At 47.1% G+C, this 18,427-nt stretch overlaps 1 protein-coding gene across 1 annotated transcript in view; it reads right to left on the bottom strand.

The window, feature by feature from the left end:
- Positions 1-18,427, bottom strand: part of MCCC1 (methylcrotonyl-CoA carboxylase subunit 1) — a 577,485-nt gene that overhangs the window by 384,573 nt on the left and 174,485 nt on the right. The gene's annotated exons all lie outside the window — the stretch shown is intronic.

Below are 18,427 nucleotides of genomic sequence, written 5' to 3'. Positions count from 1 at the left end.
GCTGTGCTATGTTTGGCTGCTTCAGATCAATCTCTGCAACTGTCACTCTGCAAACTGCCCTCCCAGCATTAGTTCCACCCCTTCCTCCTCAGTGGTTGTTACTTTAGAGCCATCTACAGTCTTGTCCTGGCTCCTTTAGGCCCAATTTGGCAGTGACTTCTCACTTCTATTCAGCACTCGGCCCAGGTTCATTTACCCCACTTCTTCCTGCCAAAACTGCCGGTTAGTCTGCTATTTTCTTCTTCCTCAGTGCAGATGCAGTGACAGTGGCCTCCTCACAAGGCCAGGCTTACAAGTTCTCCGCTTTTCGGCCCCCCATCTTCAGGCCACACCTTGTTCTTTCTGTATTGCTGAGGCTGTTTAATCCACCCGGCTTCCACTCGTGCTTTTGCAATAATGCCCATCAGCACTTCGTTCTTGTTTCAACACCAGATGATCCTGTCTTCTGTGCCGGTCTTGGCCCTTTCGCAATCCTCTGTCGGCCTGTTGTGACTTGGGCCGACAGTTGCTTTGTTCTTTGTCCCCATCCTCTGCTCTATACCCCTGCAGCCGGCATTCCGGGTGTATCGAGCAGCCTGATGTGGGGTCCGTGCAGCCCCCGTGCGCACCTCTGGGGGAATATAGCTGCTCCTTTAGTCTTCACCTTGGTGGCTGGGTGATCCTACCTTCTATCCTATCCAGTAGTACTGCACTGAACCAGCTGATGGTAGAGTTTTTGCTTTTTCCCAGTGCAGTATTGTGCAACTTTATTTTTTTGCCGTCATAATGCCATTTTAAGTACTATATACTCAAAATGGCTTGTCCAAGTGGTAGAAGCCCTGTTCTTTGTGCCACCTTCCTTCCTCTTGCGGTTGGAAATAGGAATATAAGGGCATGGGTATTTATTGGAATCTTACAAAGGATGCCTGGTTAGTGCTTTGCGTGTGTGAACTGGCTGAAACTGGGTATTGGGACTGTAGGTCCTAAAACCCACTTCTGCCAGAGTAGGTCCAGTTGCTGGGAAGCTTGTGAGGTGGCAAGCTGCCCAGGATTGGACAGCCACCACTGTTTCAATGTTGCAGGTGCCTTCCACTGGTGGGTTGGGCCACCCCCTTAGTCCAAATTCTGGATAAAGGGAGAGGACCAGGAGCATTCAAGAACGTCAGCCACAAGGTCCAAGTATCTGAAGTTCAAGGGCCGCTAGAGACCCACTGGAGGACTGGTGCAGTGGACACAATAAGTCAAGGCAACCGCAGCTTATCGGATTTCTGCCTTCTGTATAGAAAAAGCCACCCCAATAGGGAGTTCAGGACAAAGAAAGCAGCAGCATGTTTAGAGCAAAAAGTTGTATTCAGAATGTGAGAGACTCAAATCAAAATGCAGGTGTTGTAGAAGTCGCTACAACCTCTAGGATCCAAGGAGAACTTGGCCTAGAAGTACTGGCCCAGCCACCACCGACATGGATCAGTCCCGGATAGTGCCATGGTATGCTGGACTTTGCGCCCAATGTAATCCAAATGGGCCTAGAGCACGGTTCAAGAGATACAAAAGATCTCAGATGCTAGCGCCACCACAAAAGCAGGAACACTTCCAGCCAATCAGGAATCACTGGGCAAGACTTGTTTCACAGTCATTGAAGTCGAAATGTGTCATCGGGTCATGACTGTTTACCACTCGCTGTCTTCCAGTTTCTCAAGAGAGACTTCAGACAGTGGTGTAAGCACACTGGATCAGTCCCATGACGCAGCAGAGACCTAGGTTGGGTCAGAAAACCTTGGCAGTTTGGCGGTCAGATTTCAAGTTCCCGGTTGGATCCTCTTCTGGTGAGGGTCAGCACAAATTCCAGCTTTGCACCAGAGCACTAAGGATGCCATGACAATTCCAGCACCCACGCCATCTAGAAGTCCTTGCAGCAGAGCAACACTGTTTCCAGGTGTTGCAGGCAAACTGCAAAGATGAAAGCTCCTTCGGCCGAGGAATGGAGATGCAGGTCGAGCAGAACAGCTGACTGGTTATGCCCACCAGTCAAAGGTTACCCCTGTCGAGTAGAATTTCGAGGTCCAGAATACGTGGCGTTGGCTGTGCCATTGTTGGTTTCTGCAGCAGTCCTCTGGCATCCCTCTGTGGTCTTCGTTGGATCTCTTCCAGATCCAGTGGTCAGCTTGTTTCCAGGATTCAACTCCTATACTTAAATCCAAAAATCAGGTATGGTGTTATCCCTCTAATAAGGCCCTCTAATAAGGGACTTATCAACATTCAATGTTGCAGGTGGCTATCCAATGGTTTATAGTGATAATCTTGAAAGCAAAAATGTCGAAAGTTATTTTTGCGAAAAAATAATGTCGAAAAATGAATAATCCAATTTCTTTTTAACTACATTTTTTATTCGAAATGGGGGGTTCCCCCTCAATGCCCCCCTTTTTTATATCTTTTTTTTACTCACGAAACCCCAAAAATATATATAAATAAAATTTTTTTAAAAAATCGATTTTTTATTTTTTGACATTATTGTCATTCAACCTTTTGTTTTCGAAATTATGACCGACCACCCTATCCAATAATGGACAACCAGCCACAAAGCCTCTGCCCAGCAACAGACATACCTCTGGAGGAATGTGGAATAGGGGTAGGCAGCACCATCCTCATGTTCTGCTAGCTGAGCACACATCCTTCCCAGGCTGCGCACATCCTTCCCAGGCTTTCCAGGGCAAAGCCTGCAAAGAAGCACAAAGGAAGAAGACCCTCCTCCATCTGGAAAGGCAGGGGGACAGCCAACAAATGCTACAACATCTTGACCAGGACTTAGAACACAAATAGCCATTTGGCGTATAGGCTCCTCCGAAATACATTATTGTGGCTAACAAGGAAGCATGAAATGTTGCATCTGAAAATAAGGTAAAATGATGCCACCATCCAGTTCAGGAGATGTGTGGAAAGAATCAAACGTGTTACTTTTGAGAAAATAAAGGGATGCAAAGTGTGCCCACAGCACTCCATGGAAGATGTCATAAAAAGCTGTAGACTTCCTTTTTTTTTAAACTCTGTTTATTAATGGTCAGCACAGATTCAACTTATTGCACATTGCATTTCACAGTACACACATTACTCACATTGTTAGATACATATTTCACCAATTACATTTCCATCACATGGAGGTTTCCTCGCCCGAGGCCATTTCGCATAGGTATATCCGGAACGGGGCCCATGTCTTTAGGGCGATTACTTGATCTTACAGTCAATGGCCCTCATTACAAGTCAGGCGTTAAGGGGTTAACGGTGCCGTAAAGAGCGTCGGCGCCGTTAAACCCTTATAACGCCGGCGTTAAAGTCCAAGGCGCTAAGCGACCTTGGTGCTAATTACGGCACCGTAATTTACGGTGCAGCAATTAGCGCCTTCCCCATTATGCCCTATGGGGCAAAAATGGGAATGGGGAAGGGCAAATGGTGAATGGGGAATTACCACCCCACTCACCTTGGAATGGGGCGGTAATTCCGCCATCCACCATGGCGGAATCCGGCATGGACCATGGTGCTAATAGCACCATGGTCCACCGCCTGACTTGTAATGAGGGCCAATGTATATTGTTCCTCACATTCATTAACGTAGGTTAGATCACGGAGAAAATGCTCAATCTTAGGTGGAAAAGGGTTTTGGCCAACATTTCAATATACATCTTTTTGCTACTGCGCAGGAGACATTGAACAGTCTCCTGGTTGTTTTGGCCTGTTTACCAATATCTCCAAATAGGTATTTTTGCGGAGATAGGGTCGCTGGGATCTGTGTTATCTCTTCTAATGTTTCTGCCACTTCTTTCCAAAACGTAGCTACCAAAGGACATCCCCAATACATGTGGTATGACCCTGCCTGGGTTGTTTTGCATTTAGGGCATTCCCCCGATTGTCCCGTTGAGAATATAACCATCTTGAATGGGGTGTAGTATAGCCCGTTTAGGACCTTGAACTGAATCAGCCGAAGGCCTGCGTTCAGCGATACCGATTTTGTAAGCATGCAGTATTTGGCTCATTTGTCATCTGTGATGATTGTATTCAGGTCCTCCTCCCATTTAGCTTTGACTTTTTATTGTAGGGATGTGTGTTTGTACTAGTCAGTATAACTTAGAGACTCCCAGTCCCGTACCCGATGTCGCCGCCTGTATGCACAGATGTGAGGGTGGTTCATCCGGAAAGAGTGGCCATCGTGCATTAAATGACGATTTCATCCTGTGATACTGAAGTGTTTTAAGTGGTCCCCACCCAATCCCATCACCAAATTCTTCTCTGGTCACAAATTTCCCATTGGGGAACATGTCACGCATTCAGACTTCTTTATTTGGGTCCCAGTGTCTCTGTAATGTTTTATCGAATGTGGGCGGTATGTCCGGATATTTCCACAGTGGAACATCTGGGGTATCTATCTTTATTTTTTTATATAATGTTATCCATGCACAAACCGTGGTTCCCACTGGGTCATAGGGACAGGAATCTTTGTATTGGAGGTTGAATATAATGGAGCGGAGGTCTATGGGAGACGCAGCGAATTTCTCAAGCCATATATGGGGTGAGCGGTCTTCTAGGTCGTACCAGTGTTTTGAAAATTGCGCTTGTGCCACCAAGTAATATAATTCAAAATCCGGTGCCGCCATTCTCCCTGTGCTATAGGGTTCGATCATTTTTTTCCACTTCATTCGAGAGGTCTTTCCGTCCCAGACAAACGCCACTGCCATTGATCTTATTTTCTCAAAAAAGGTTCTGCCCGGCCATATGGGTATGTTTACAAACAGGTAGAGCAGTTTGGGGAGGACCACCATCTTGAGTATGGCAACCCGGCCATTCAGGGATATGGGCAGCTTAGCCCAAGTCTGGAACTTAACACTGAGCACCTGTATAATTTGTTCGTAGTTATCTGTATACAATGTCTGCCTATCTCGGGATATCATTATACCTAGATATCATATATGTCCAGTTGCCCATTTGAGATTCTCTGTTGTCGTCGGGCACGTGGTGCGCGGCGTCAGCGGGAGGATTTCTGATTTTTCGTTTTTTATTTTGTACCCTGAGTATTCAGCAAATGTATGTATGTCTTGCATGAGGGGTGTCAGGTTTGTTTCGGGGTCCCAGACATACAGTAAAGTATCATCCGCATATAGCAAAATCGATTGGGGTGGGCCTGACATTCGTATCCCCTATCTCCATGCTTTAGTCTGACCATTAAAGCCATGGGTTCAATGGTTAGTGAGAACAATATTGGAGAGAATGGGCAGCCCTGTCTGGTGCCCCTGCCCAGCTCAAATAGGTCAGATGTCGTATTATTCGTAAGCACTCTCGCGCCTGTTTTTGTGTAAAGCAATTTAACATATTTGACAAAGTTGGGGCCTATTCCAAATTTTCTGAGTACCTCTGGGAGATACATCCATGACACCGAGTCAAATGCTTTGTCGGCATCTAGGGAATACAGCTAGCGTCTGTGCTTCTGGGTTCGTTTGCGCCATTATTGCAAATAGCCTGCGTAAATTCAATGCCGTGGATCTTGTGGGAATGAATCCATTCTGATCCGGATGGATCAGTGTTGGCATGTTTGGTAATAACCTGTTTGCCAGTACCTTGGCGGAACACCTTGGCGTCTACATTTATGAGTGACAGTGGTCTATAGGATGACATGTCCTGTGGAGGGCTTTCAGGCCCATATGACATAGACCTACCGGGGAGTGGTCTGACAGTGGTCGGGGATGTATCTTGCAACTCTCAAGTGCGCCCAGTACATCCTCAGACAGGAGCCAGTAATCGATCCGCGATTCCGAATCGTATACACTCGAGTAGTATGTGTATTCTTTTGTGCATGGATGCAGCGCCCTCCATGCATCACGCAATGCCAGCTGTGACATTATCTGTCCCATCGCAGTAGATGCCTTGGTTTGATTTCTTCTGACTTTAGAGGATCTATCTAATTCTGAGTCTAAGACCAGATTGAAGACTCTGCCCCATATGATACTAGAGGTGTCCAGTGTTGCCAGTAGTTCCAATATGTTGAGATAAAAGTCTGGGTCATCTATATTTGGGCCGTATGTGTTGACTAGTGCCACTGATTTTTCTGCCATCTCTCCCCATAATATTACATACCTACCCTGGGGGTCGATTCTGTGCCCTTTAGTCTGAAATCCCAGTGACGGATGTAGGCATGTTATAACTCCTCTGGCTTGGGTGGAGTATTCTGTGTGGTATCTCTGCTTGCCCCAAGAGGCAAGTATGTTTGCGTTGTTGGGCCCTTGTTTATGCGTTTCTTGTAGCATCACTACATGAGGGGAGTGTCGTTTACATATGCCCCAACTTTTCTGGTCTTTGGGGGATTATTTAGGCCTCTAACATTCCATGACGGGAGTTTAATCTTCAATCCATTCTCCATGTTGGCGTTACTCATCTTTGTATCTATTCATTATAATGTTCTTGTGAAGGTACTGTTTAGCATGCTTAGCGCAATTATCTGCAGGACCATTATTGGGAAAACTTTTGTAACTTCTTAACAGTTCTTCCAGACGACCTCCGACGAGGGTAGAGGGCAGGAGCCCCCCCCTCTTCCAGCAGACCACCCACGCAGTAACTGCAGACCCGCTGCAGAGCACAAGGCGGCCTGCCTGACCGTGTCCCTCCCGCCTGCCTGACTCCTCCATGCCAGGCGCGACGCGGCACCACAGTGAGGCTGAGCCTCGTTCCGGGCACATCAAAGCCCCTTGCCTCCGCCGGTAGGCGGATACACCGGCCTGCACGAAGGCCTATAAAGGCGTTGTTTGGCCCCCAGGATCCCCCTTCCAGACGACCTCTGACGAGGGTAGAGGGCAGGAGCTCCCCCCTCTTCCAGCAGACCACCCACGCAACAACTGCAGACCCGCTGCAGAGCACACGGCGGCCTGCCTGACCGTGTCCCTCCCGCCTGCCTGACTCCTCCATACCGGGCGCGACGCGGCACCACAGCGAGGCTGAGCCTCGTTCCGGGCACATCAAAGCCCCTTGCCTCCGCCGGTAGGCAGATACGCAGGCCTGCACGAAGGCCTATAAAGGCGTTGTTTGGCCCCCAGGATCCCCCTTCCAGACGACCTCCGACGAGGGTAGAGGGCAGGAGCCCCCCCCTCTTCCAGCAGACCACCCACGCAGCAACTGCAGACCCGCTGCAGAGCACACGGCGGCCTGCCTAACCGTGTCCCTCCCGCCTGCCTGACTCCTCCATGCCGGGCGCGACGCGGCACCACAGCGAGGCTGAGCCTCGTTCCGGGCACATCAAAGCCCCTTGCCTCCGCCGGTAGGCGGATACGCCGGCCTGCACGAAGGCCGTACAAAGGCCCTGTTTGCGCCTGTTAGCGCAATGGTAGCGCACAGGCGCTGCACCTTATCTACCTCTCCGGCTCCACTGAGACTCTCACGGTAAGGCCCTAGGGGCATTTACTGCAGGACTCATATCACTATACTGTACCTGACCCGCAACTCTTGTAATATTGCATCTACCATTCAAAGTCAGTTGCTGTTGGCGCTATGTCTAAAACCAGCTCTCATTGATAACCTGAAATGCTTGTCCTACTGAATGCATTCCAGCCCCGCTAACTAACTACTGCTCTGCCCACTAATGATCACCATGCAATGACACTTGGACTATGCCTGTATATGTTGCACTGTCCATTACCTATTAGGCCCACATCTGACGCTAACATTAGGATAACTGTATAGCCGAACTCTGTTGCGCCTCACAACTTGAACTTGAGTCTGATCGCCCCCAATTGCTACTAGCCTTAGCACATAGGTATTGCCTAATTTTGTTTCTGATGACCCTTTTGCCTATGCACCCTGCTAGTGACCTATGCTTTTGTGCCTTGATTGCTAAAATCGAATCTAGGCGACCCTTTGCCCATGCACCCTGCTAGTGATCTATGCTTTTGTGCCTTGATTGCTAAAATCGAACCTAGGTGACCCTTTTGCCTATGCACCCTGCTAGTGATCTATGCTTTTGTGCCTTGACTGCTAGTGATCTATGCTTTTGTGCCTTGATTGCTAAAATCGAATCTAGGTGACCCTTTTGCCTATGCACCCTGCTAGTGACCTATGCTTTTGTGCCTTGACTGCTAGTGACCTATGCTTTTGTGCCTTGATTGCTAAAATCGAATCTAGGTGACCCTTTGCCCAAGCACCCTGCTAGTGATCTATGCTTTTGTGCCTTGACTGCTAGTGACATATGCTTTTGTGCCTTGATTGCTAAAATCGAACCTAGGTGACCCTTTTGCCTATGCACCCTGCTAGTGATCTATGCTTTTGTGCCTTGACTGCTAGTGACCTATGCTTTTGTGCCTTGATTGCTAAAATCGAATTTAGGTGACCCTTTGCCTATGCACCCTGCTAGTGACCTATGCCTTTGTGCCTCGATTGAAAAAAATCGAATTTAAGTGACCCATTAGACTAGACCTTACGCTACTGGATAACAACTACACTGTACTAGCCTCATCTTGCCCAATATCACAATGTATCTCCATGCGCTTTACACAGTGTTACTGAGATCAATACTGCACATCTTGAACAGCCAATACCTAACCATGCTACCCAATTTACCAGCACTTGAGCCCGCATATAACCCGTACACATCAACTGAAATGACCTCCACACCTTGCCCTGTTCTCATGAGGAACTTTAGATTACGTGCCAGGCTCTCAAGGCTCCATGACCCTCTATCTAAACTAGCCCACAATAAGGTGACTAGGACTCCATCCCTACACCCTCTTCAACTGAACAGTAGACTCCACCGTGAGCCCATCCGTGACTAGAAAAGTATGCACGAATCTGTGCCACCACCCCTATACCCAGTAGATCTCGGGACTAAGGGTGCACTAATAAATGCTCGCTCCATGGTAGCCCATGCTTCAGACATTGCCGACCTGCTACACAACGAAGACTTGGACTTCTTAGCAGTCACCGAATCTTGGCTCCACCCGACGGCAGGCCCTGCAATTATGCTAGCGGTACCAGATGACTACACGCTATTAAGACTTGATCGTACCACCTCTAGAGGCGGAGGTCTTGCCATCATAGCCAAAACTAAATTCCCTATTACAATTGAATCACCCACTAATGTTACTTCCTGTGAATCTCTAACCGCCAAGTTAACACTATCTAATACCCAATCCATCTCCATTCACCTTATCTACCGACCGCCGGGTCCCTTAGGGTCATTTGAAGAAGACCTCACAGACATCTTATCAAACAATCTTAAAAATTCCTCACAACGCATCTTACTAGGAGACTTTAACCTAGGATTTAGCGACCCCGCAGACGCCAATGCCAGTACAATCAATAACACCCTAGAGGAACTGGGCTTCACCCAGAAAGATCACTGAGCCCACCCATATCAAAGGGAGAACTCTGGACTGGCTAGCTGTGCACAACTGCCCAGTCCTAGTCTCTGCCATACTCCCGCAGCCTTGGACAGACCATTACTTGATCTCGTTCACCCTAGAGGCAACCCGAGCACAAGCTAACAGCATAGCTCCAGCTGTCCAATCCCGAAATAAAAAAACATCACCCCCGAAAACCTGATCCCGCTAATCACACCAACCTTGAATGCCATCCCGGCTCATACAGATCCATTCACGATGGTGGACATCTATAATAAAATCATGCTCTCATCCCTTGATGCCATAGCGCCTTTAAAGCTAAAAAAAGAGCAAGCCCCGGAAACACATCAACTCCTGGTTTTCGCCTCATCTTAAAGCCCTCAGGCAGGAAAAGCGACGCTGTGAAAAAATCTGGCGAGCTTACCCCTCAGAAAATAATAAAAAAAACTTGAGCAGTCTAGCTTCCCAATATAAAAAAGAAATTATATTGGCCAAACAAACGTCTTATAGTACGCGAATCTCACAAGCTAAATCTAACACTAGAGAGCTTTTCACAATACTTAAAGAGGTTGAATCCCCGATTCAAGTGCCCGACTCATGTATCAAAGATAAAAACTGGTGCACGGGCATACAAAATGCCCTAGCGAACAAAATCTCCTCCCTTAAGACTAAAATAAGCATTAAAAAAGAAACTCTGCTCTCCTCTACTAAGCCGAGTACCGCCTCCCATAAAAAGGCTCACCCGACTCAATCATCCCCCCCAGCGCACAACCCCACCTTTAACTTCCATAAAGTCTCCACCAAAGAGGTAGAAAATACTATTCTCACCCTCAAACCTTCAAATTGCACGGAGACCTATGCCCCACTCAACTGATTAAGGATGCAGCCCATGATCTCGCACCATTTATTACCAAACTAATAAATGCGTCTTTCACATCAGGCACCGTACCTAATAACTTAAAACAGTCCTGGGTCCTCCCTCTGCTTAAAAAAACAAACTTAGACCCATCCACTCCATCTAACTACCGCCCCATCACCACAGTACCGTTCCTTCTTAAAATCATCGACAAATTAGCATACCACCAGATCCAACCTTACCTTGAGCACTTCCGTCTCCTAGGCGTCCGACAATCGGGTTTCAGGCCACAGCATGGAACCGAAACTGCACTTATAGATCTCAAGGCACAGATAGACGAGGTGAGAGACCAGGGCAAGACAGCACTATTGTTACTCCTCGATCTCTCTGCGGCCTTCGATCTGGTCGACCATGAGATCTTGTGCAACCACCTACAAAAAGCTGCCCAATTCTCTCAAGAAGCAACCAACTGGATCCAATCCTTCCTCAATAACTGCACGATGAGAGTCTTCTCATCGTCAGCAGCAGCCGACCCTCCACCTATCACTTGCGGCGTGCCTCAAGGATCTTGCGTCTCCCCTACACTTTATAACATTTTCACGAAGCCCCTTTTCGATGATCTAGACGATCTGGGTATCACCTACACTAATTACGCTGATGATACCCAGATCCTCATCCCATTGTCGGGGGATTACGACAAGGATTTGGCCTTCGTTAATAAAGTGTACCTCATCATCCAGGCATGGATGGCCTCACACGGTCTATGCCTGAATGATGACAAGACGGAACTCCTTATTCTAGGATCTACACACTACCTCAACAAACTGGGCCACAAATACTCATCGTTCATAATTGACGACAACAAGATCAAAGTAGCTAAGGAGGTTAAAACCCTCGGCTTCTATCTAGACTCCACCCTCACCTTCAACAAACAAGTGAATGCAATGGCCTCCGCCACCTCCTACACTTGCAAACTCATTAGGGCAGCCAAACCCTTTCTCTTCCCCACCAACTGTACCACCCTGGCCAGGGCGCTGATCCTGTCAAAGTTGGACTACTGTAACGCTCTATATGTAGGTTGTAACAAATATATCTCAAATAAAATCCAAATCCTCCAAAATAATGCCCTTAGAGCGGCCCTCAGTATCCCGAAGAAAGCCCATATCTCAGTTTCCAGAAGATCTGTCAACTGGCTATCCACCAAGCACAAGATATTCCTTAAATCGGTATCTCTGATTCATAAATGCCTCCACCAAGCAACCCCTCAATACCTCATCGCCAGATTTACTAGACCCACCCTCTCTCGCCCCTCGAGAACGGCCAATTCCAACCTTCTTCTGGTGCCCAGGTTCAAACGTACAATGTCTGGAGGTAATAGCTTCCCAGTAAAAGCAGCGCAATTCTGGAACTCCCTTATTCCTACCTGCAGGGAGGACCTACCCTACCACCAGTTCAGAGCCAAGACTGTCCACTGGCTAAAATCTCTCGACTCATAATGACTTCCGATGCCCAGATGCGCCACTACCAGGTGGCTCCTTACCTCATTCAATGTAAATATGTATATAGTACAGCCTACAATGTTTATGTCCTACCCTTCCTATTTGGTGTGATACGTCCGGCTCTGTAACCGCAGCTGGACCTCACCCTACTGTATGTAACTAAGTTGTGCAACCCTCTTGCTGCCTTTGCGCCTGGCTACCCCTGGGTTTGGTGCGCATTATAAATAAATAAATACAAATACAAACGAACAGCCCTTGCCTCCCCTCCCCATCCCACCACCACCCCCATCATCTGCCCCAACTTGATGATTGTGCCTTACAAATTCTTGGAGATCTCATGGGGTTGCCATGTTGTCGCCACACAGCCGCCGGCTCCAGGCTCACAGCCCGGCTTTCTTGTTCACGTGCGGTGCTCCCCGAATAAGTCTATTTTGTTAAATTCCATCATTGTGAAGGGTATTTGCGCACTTCATTCAAATTACTGGACCTTGTCAGTCCGCTACAGGCAGAGGTCTGCCTTTTTGATCAGGTCTGCGGCCTTCAGGGGGCAGGGGTATGTGAGCCTCCACATAGGCCATGGCTGCTGCTGGAGTTTCAAAGAAGTGTGCTCTCCCCCCATGTTGAATTCTCATTTTAGCTGGAAATATCAATGCATATTGGACCTGCCATGCTCTTAGCAGCCTCTTCACTGGTTCATATGATCTTCGGTTGGCCTGAACTCCTGCTGCAAATTCTGGGTATATGTGGATACGGTTCTCCTCGTATTGCAGCGTACCTTGTTCCCTGGCCTTCCTGAGTATCGCATCTCTGTCCCTGTAATTGAGGAGGCGTGCTATAATCGTGCGGGGTGGTTCCCTGGGTTTCGGCATTAGGGCCAGCGTGCGGTGTGCTCTTTCCACAAGGAAGTGTTCGGAGAAGGCCTCGGTTCCGAAGAGAGTCTGTAGGAGGGATTCAACGTGTTGTTCCATTGCTCCTTTACCAAATATTTCAGAAACGCTGACAATCCTTATGTTATTTCTTCTAGCTCGTGATTCAAGGTCCTCACACTTAGTTTGTATCTTGGTGAAACCGTTTTTCAGTTGTGCAATATCTCGGTCGTGGTTAGCAATGGTATCTTCATTGGTGCTGATTCTACCTTCCGCTTCCGTGATTCTCGAGCTGTCTTTGTCTATCCTTGCTTTTAGTGACTCGATAGTGGAAACTATATCATCTAGCTTGACATTTATCACAAGGAATCCATTTTGAACTATGGTGGTCAGTCTGCCGACTGTCTTCGCTTTCCGCTTCATTCCGGTTGACGGATGTCGTCGGTATTCCCAGCCCTGAGTCTGCTGTTTGACTATTGGTGAATGAGTCCATTGGACCTTTTTCCTGGCCCCTGCCCCTTTTGACATCTTTTCAGGTGTTTGTGTACCACTTATCCGGTTTCTCTCAATCTGCGGATCTAATGTCTCTAGCGGGTTTAGGCTATTTTCCCCACCAGTCGTGTTTGGAGGTATGGTGGTTGTTTAATGAGTTTCTGGATTTGAGTCACAGGGTGAGCGCCCCTCTCAGGGCTATTTAGGGTTTGTTCGGAGGCAGTCTTTAGGTTGTGAAGGGGTGTCTCGCTTCGAAAAGAATCATGCTATGCGTTTCTTGAGTGTGTTTTGTGTCCGTTAAAGGGTTGTTTTCTCGTTGCTGGCAGGTATATTGTCACAGATCCCCGTAGCAGTCCATCACATTATCCGCCCCACCTATGCAGGATCAATTCCTCTGGCTTGCAGGTGTAGGTTTGGCAGTTTCCTGTGCTGCAGTGTTATAAAGACGTTTTCTGTGGCTTAATCAGTTGTTTTAGGCAGTTTAGTTTCTTACTTCCTCCGCCTTATCACCTTGTTTGTTGTAATTTTTCTTAGGTAGTCCAATTCCTAAGTCTGTTCTTGTATCTTCGGTTTGTTAACGTTTGGATCGTGTTCTCCCACGTAATGCGACGTTTATTTGTACAGCGTTCGGATTTCACGTGTCCTGTGCAATCGTGCTGGTTCCCTAGGGATGGGATCCTTACTGTCGCTGTCTTTTTAACTCGTCTTTTATACTTTGCTTAGGGGACTCAGAACCAGAGTTAGTGTTTGTTCCTGCCACTTGTCCACGAGTGGGTTGTGTTCTCCCATGTACTATATTGTTTGTTTGCCCAGCTCTAGTTTTCATCAGCTTTCTGTTATCACGGCGTTCCCTTCGGAGTAAAGTTCTTCCCTGTGGCTTCTGCTAGTCCTTTCACTTTGAGTCAGTGTTTATTTGTGCTGCGTACGGATTTTTCATGTCCTGTGCAAGCGTGTTGGTTCTCCAGGGGTGGGGGATACTTGTTGTCGCTGCCTGTTTCCCTTGTCTTTTCTACTCTTCTCAGGGGATTCAGAACCAGAGTTAGCGTCTGCTTCTGTCGTTTGTCTATGGGTGGGTTGTGTTCTCCCACGTACTCTGTGGATTGTTGCACAGTTTCTAATTTTTTTACGGGTTTTCAGGTGTGTTAGCGTTCTCTTCAAGATAAAATTCCCAAATACTTTTCCCGATAGCTTTTCCACTGTACTGTCTGCCCAGTTTGTTATGCGTCGTGTGACGGTGCTCCAACGGGCCTCCGCTGGGCTGTTGCGCAGCTCCACCGATTTGTAGCTCCTACGTGACCCACCACCGCACAGGCCCCTGCACCAGTGTTGCGTTCGCTTAAATTCGCCTGTTGCCCAAGCTCTATGCAGCCAAGTTTGTCGGGGGTCGCGCGGGGCACCCGTTGTGGTCTGCCGCTTCGTCAGGCCGCAAACCAAGGTAGATAATTAGCCCAGAGCCGGTCACATACTTACGGTTCCCACCGCGTCGGCGACTTCATTCCAGCTCCCACTGCTGGTCGCATCACGCTAGGATTAGCTATCCTCGGTGTGGCTCCGGCCCCCACCTCAGCCACCGACACAGCGGAACCAGTCCGGCAGGCACAAGTGCTGCCTAGATGCACCTCGGGTCTCCTCTCTCACTCGACTCCTGCTATCACTTCATCCGCTTCAGGACCAGGATGTGTAGCTGCCCGTAGATGGGTTTCTCTACCTCCGAGGAGTTATCTCCGTGCCTCGGTATCTCGTTGCTTTGGGATTTCTCCTCTCTATGGTCAGCCAGATAGAGTGTGGCGTCTTTTGGTTCTGGGACTCGGCTCGTGTCTCTGCCTTCTCCCGTCCAGTTTTCTACACGATGTATCTTCACATAGCCTTTAACGTTTTACTCAGAATTTTCTCTGGGCACGGTCCAGGTCTTTAGCTGTGCATTCAACCCCTCTATATGTTTAGCGGGGTGCTCCGAATGAGGATGGAATTGATATGGATGTCAGCCAGGTCGGAGCTCTAGCTTCAGGCGGCCATTTTCCGTCGCGTGCAACAGCGCCCCCCAAAGCTGCAGACTTCCTTTGAACTGTCAGGCACATGGGCTACACGGTGCACCCACAATTACATTGTAAATGAGTCTCTAAGGACCCCTGGCAGCATGTCACAGAAGGAGAGATGTGCTGCCACAGACATAGATGCCAGAGCAAAGGTAGAGGTTTCCCAGCACTGGTGATCTAAAAAGGTGAACTAGTATTCCTAGAACAAAAGCAAATGCAGCAGGCGAATGACGCTGAAAAAACACCCTCACCTTTAAAGTCAATGAAAAAATCTAGCAAGACGAGCAGTAGTGCTGAAGGGTTCAAAGGAAATAATGGGAAGATTTGCGTACAAATAAATTCTCACAAACACGTTTCTTAAGTGTACTTTGGGATTAGGACTTCCCTGAATTATCAGACAATTTCTTGGCAATCATTCCCCTTCAAGGGGCAGGCTACATTTACAGCATTGTCTTCCGGAGGGTCTCATTTGGCGAGCTGCCGCAGACTTTTGGGGGTGGCCAGAGGATCCTAACTGCACCACCCCCCCCTGACCCAGCATTATGCAGCTTGTGGCAACAACAAAACACCTTGGCACAAACCACCCGCAGGGTTCGGCAGAACCATCTTTATCCAGAAACAAAGGAAGTGGAAAGTGATGACTGACATTTGTCTATGCACTGCATTCTCATTTAATTAAAGTTCACAGTATAATTAAGAGAAATTCATCTACTTACATGTTGATATTTAAATGAAAAGTATTTCAATGGACAGGTCAGTCCTAATTTTTAATAGAGGAAGACCCCAAATATTTAGCAAGTGATCAACATACCAGTGTTTCTACTGCCCCCACTTGGCAGCTACAAATTCCTTTGGAGGGTGCGTCTCCTCTTATTCCACTCTTTATTTCACCATTTTCAATCTGACCGAAACACCCCAATGCAAAGATTATAAAATAGATACGAATACCTCCCTGGAAGTACTGTTTACGAATCGATTAGCATTTTACAGAGATTGAAAAAGTGCAAGCTCTGCTAGCAAGTGCAATTTTCTAGTCTCTAACAGAATATAAACTTGCGTGATCTATTTTTAATTTGCATTTAATCGAATACAATTTATTAGCAATCAAAACAGGTATATAAGGATTTCTTAACCATTTCCTTCCTTAAAGTTATTTGCTAAATCGTCCATTTTCCTTAAAACTGTTTTACTAAAAATGTAACCACAGCAATCACATGGGAGTCCGACTTCCCTCCATCAAAATACTCCACCATGCTTCCGAGTTTAGTATCCGATACTCAGACACCAGATATCCAAATTGTTTTGTTTGTGCTTCTCAGAGAGCCGGGCAAAAAAGAATAAGGTGCTTCAATGTTTCAACTACAGAGTTGTCTTTTCAAAAACAGCATTTATTCTCCAAAAATTGACCACGGATCGCCCAATTCTCGTTTGTTGGTAATAAGTGTAGGCGGGCTAGCAAGAATTGGTCCCTTAACATTCTGTTAGGGAATTGCTTTAAATAATTGGGCACAACATCCAATTTCCGTGGCTCCAGCGCCAAATGCGCCACCGACTGGTGGCTAGCAGCAGACTCCAAAGTTTTAATCCAGTCCTGAATTTTTTGATCCACGTTGGATTTGCAAGAACTGTTTCCAGGGAGCCCCCGATTTCCTCCAGTATATTAAGTGAGTTAGTTCTCCATTTAGCATGGAGTTTTTGGATTGCGTTATTTCTATATGAAGCAGGTCCAAAATCTCAGGATGGGGAGAATTAAAGCATTTACCAACTATTCCAGTCAACGGTTAGCTTTAAAGATGGGAGACCTAACTCCCAGCGAATAATTTGGATCGGTATAGATGGTGGAAGGCCTAAATCCTTTTTCCAAAATAGGCTTTCCAGCTGTTGCCATATTGCTTGAGGGATGTGCTTAAGTCAGGGCAGGAAGCACTTAAAACGTTAACATCGGAATTATCGAAAAGCAGCCAAACTTACGGTTCAACGCACGAGCCTGACTTGCAAGGGTTTTACTTTTTGCTCTTAACTGAGAGACCATTGGAGCCTCTGATTGAGCATCACTTAACCAGACACCTAGGTACATGATGAAGGATCCAACTTTATCAATTTGCTCCTCATCGAAGGACCAAACATAACCATTTCTTCCCTTGTTCGAATTTCCAAAACTCAAGATCTTTGTTTTGTCCTTATTAATTTCAAGACCTTTTAACTTAGTATACAATTGGAGAGATTCTAACTGGCGGAGACCAACTGGAGTTTGGTCTATTAAGACCACATCGTCTGCGTAAAGTAATCTGGGCAACCGGATCTGCCTCGTCCCCTCCCCTGTTGGAGGAAATGCTCTTACTGCGGAGTCAACAGACTTCATATCTGCCAAGAAAAAAATAAACAGGGCTGCAGCCATGGGACAGCCCTGCTTAACCCCTTTGTATGCTAAGATTTCATTTGATAAAAGACCGGATTGGTCCAAGCGGACTCAATGATGTATCAGAATGCATGGTTATTATAGGGTCCAGCAATTCCCCCGGACAGTTCTCTGCCTCTAGCTTTTTGATGACGGTTGATTTGATTGAAAGCCTTGACCAGGTCAACAAAGGCCATACAAATCTGGGGCTTTCCATCTCGTACTCGACTTTTAAGGTTGTTCAACAGCAAGATGTTAATTGAAGTCCCGATGCCTTTAACGAAACCCGTTTGAAAGGGGTCGTTACATCCTGAGCAGGAGCACTAGTCCTGAAAATGGTCCAGAATGAAAGAACCATAAAGTTTCCCAATAACATCCCAATAACATCTAGGAGGGCGACGGGATCTCTTTTTTTGTTCAGGTCACATACATTGTGCCAGAGCGTCCGCAATTCACTTGCTAAAAAGCCTTCTTTATAGCTACCACCCATGACTCATACTCGGTCAGAAACTCTTCAGCATTTTTGGATGGGGTTGTCTTGGCCCCTAAAAGTGTCTGATTTAGTGGTACACCATTTATAGTCCTCAGGGTTCAAGTTGAGGGCACACAAGAGTGGATGGCATCCACCCCTTTTTTTCAGAGGGCAGACGCCGTCCCCCGTTTATTTTAGAGGCTGTGTGTAAAATGATAAAATATTGGCTGTCTTTTCCGAATTTATGCCGAACCGAAGTCGCCAGGTACGCAGGCTGGACACTTCACTGCGCCATATAACCTGATGAGAAATAGCCGACAACTAAAGTTGAAATGTCACATTTCAGGACTGTATGTTCCAGGGAAAGCAATGGTATTGGCTCAGGAGTTCAAAACATGCATACCTTTATTGTTTCAAAAACACTATCAGAAGAAAATATCCTCTTGGTTTTTTGTGTCTTGATT

This window comes from Ambystoma mexicanum, chromosome 10 (genome assembly GCF_040938575.1).
Source record: "Ambystoma mexicanum isolate Mex_15411 chromosome 10, UKY_AmexF1_1, whole genome shotgun sequence".
Taxonomy (NCBI): domain Eukaryota; kingdom Metazoa; phylum Chordata; class Amphibia; order Caudata; family Ambystomatidae; genus Ambystoma; species Ambystoma mexicanum.
Note: the sequence above shows the minus strand (reverse complement) of the source record. Positions and strands in the feature narration are given on the sequence as shown.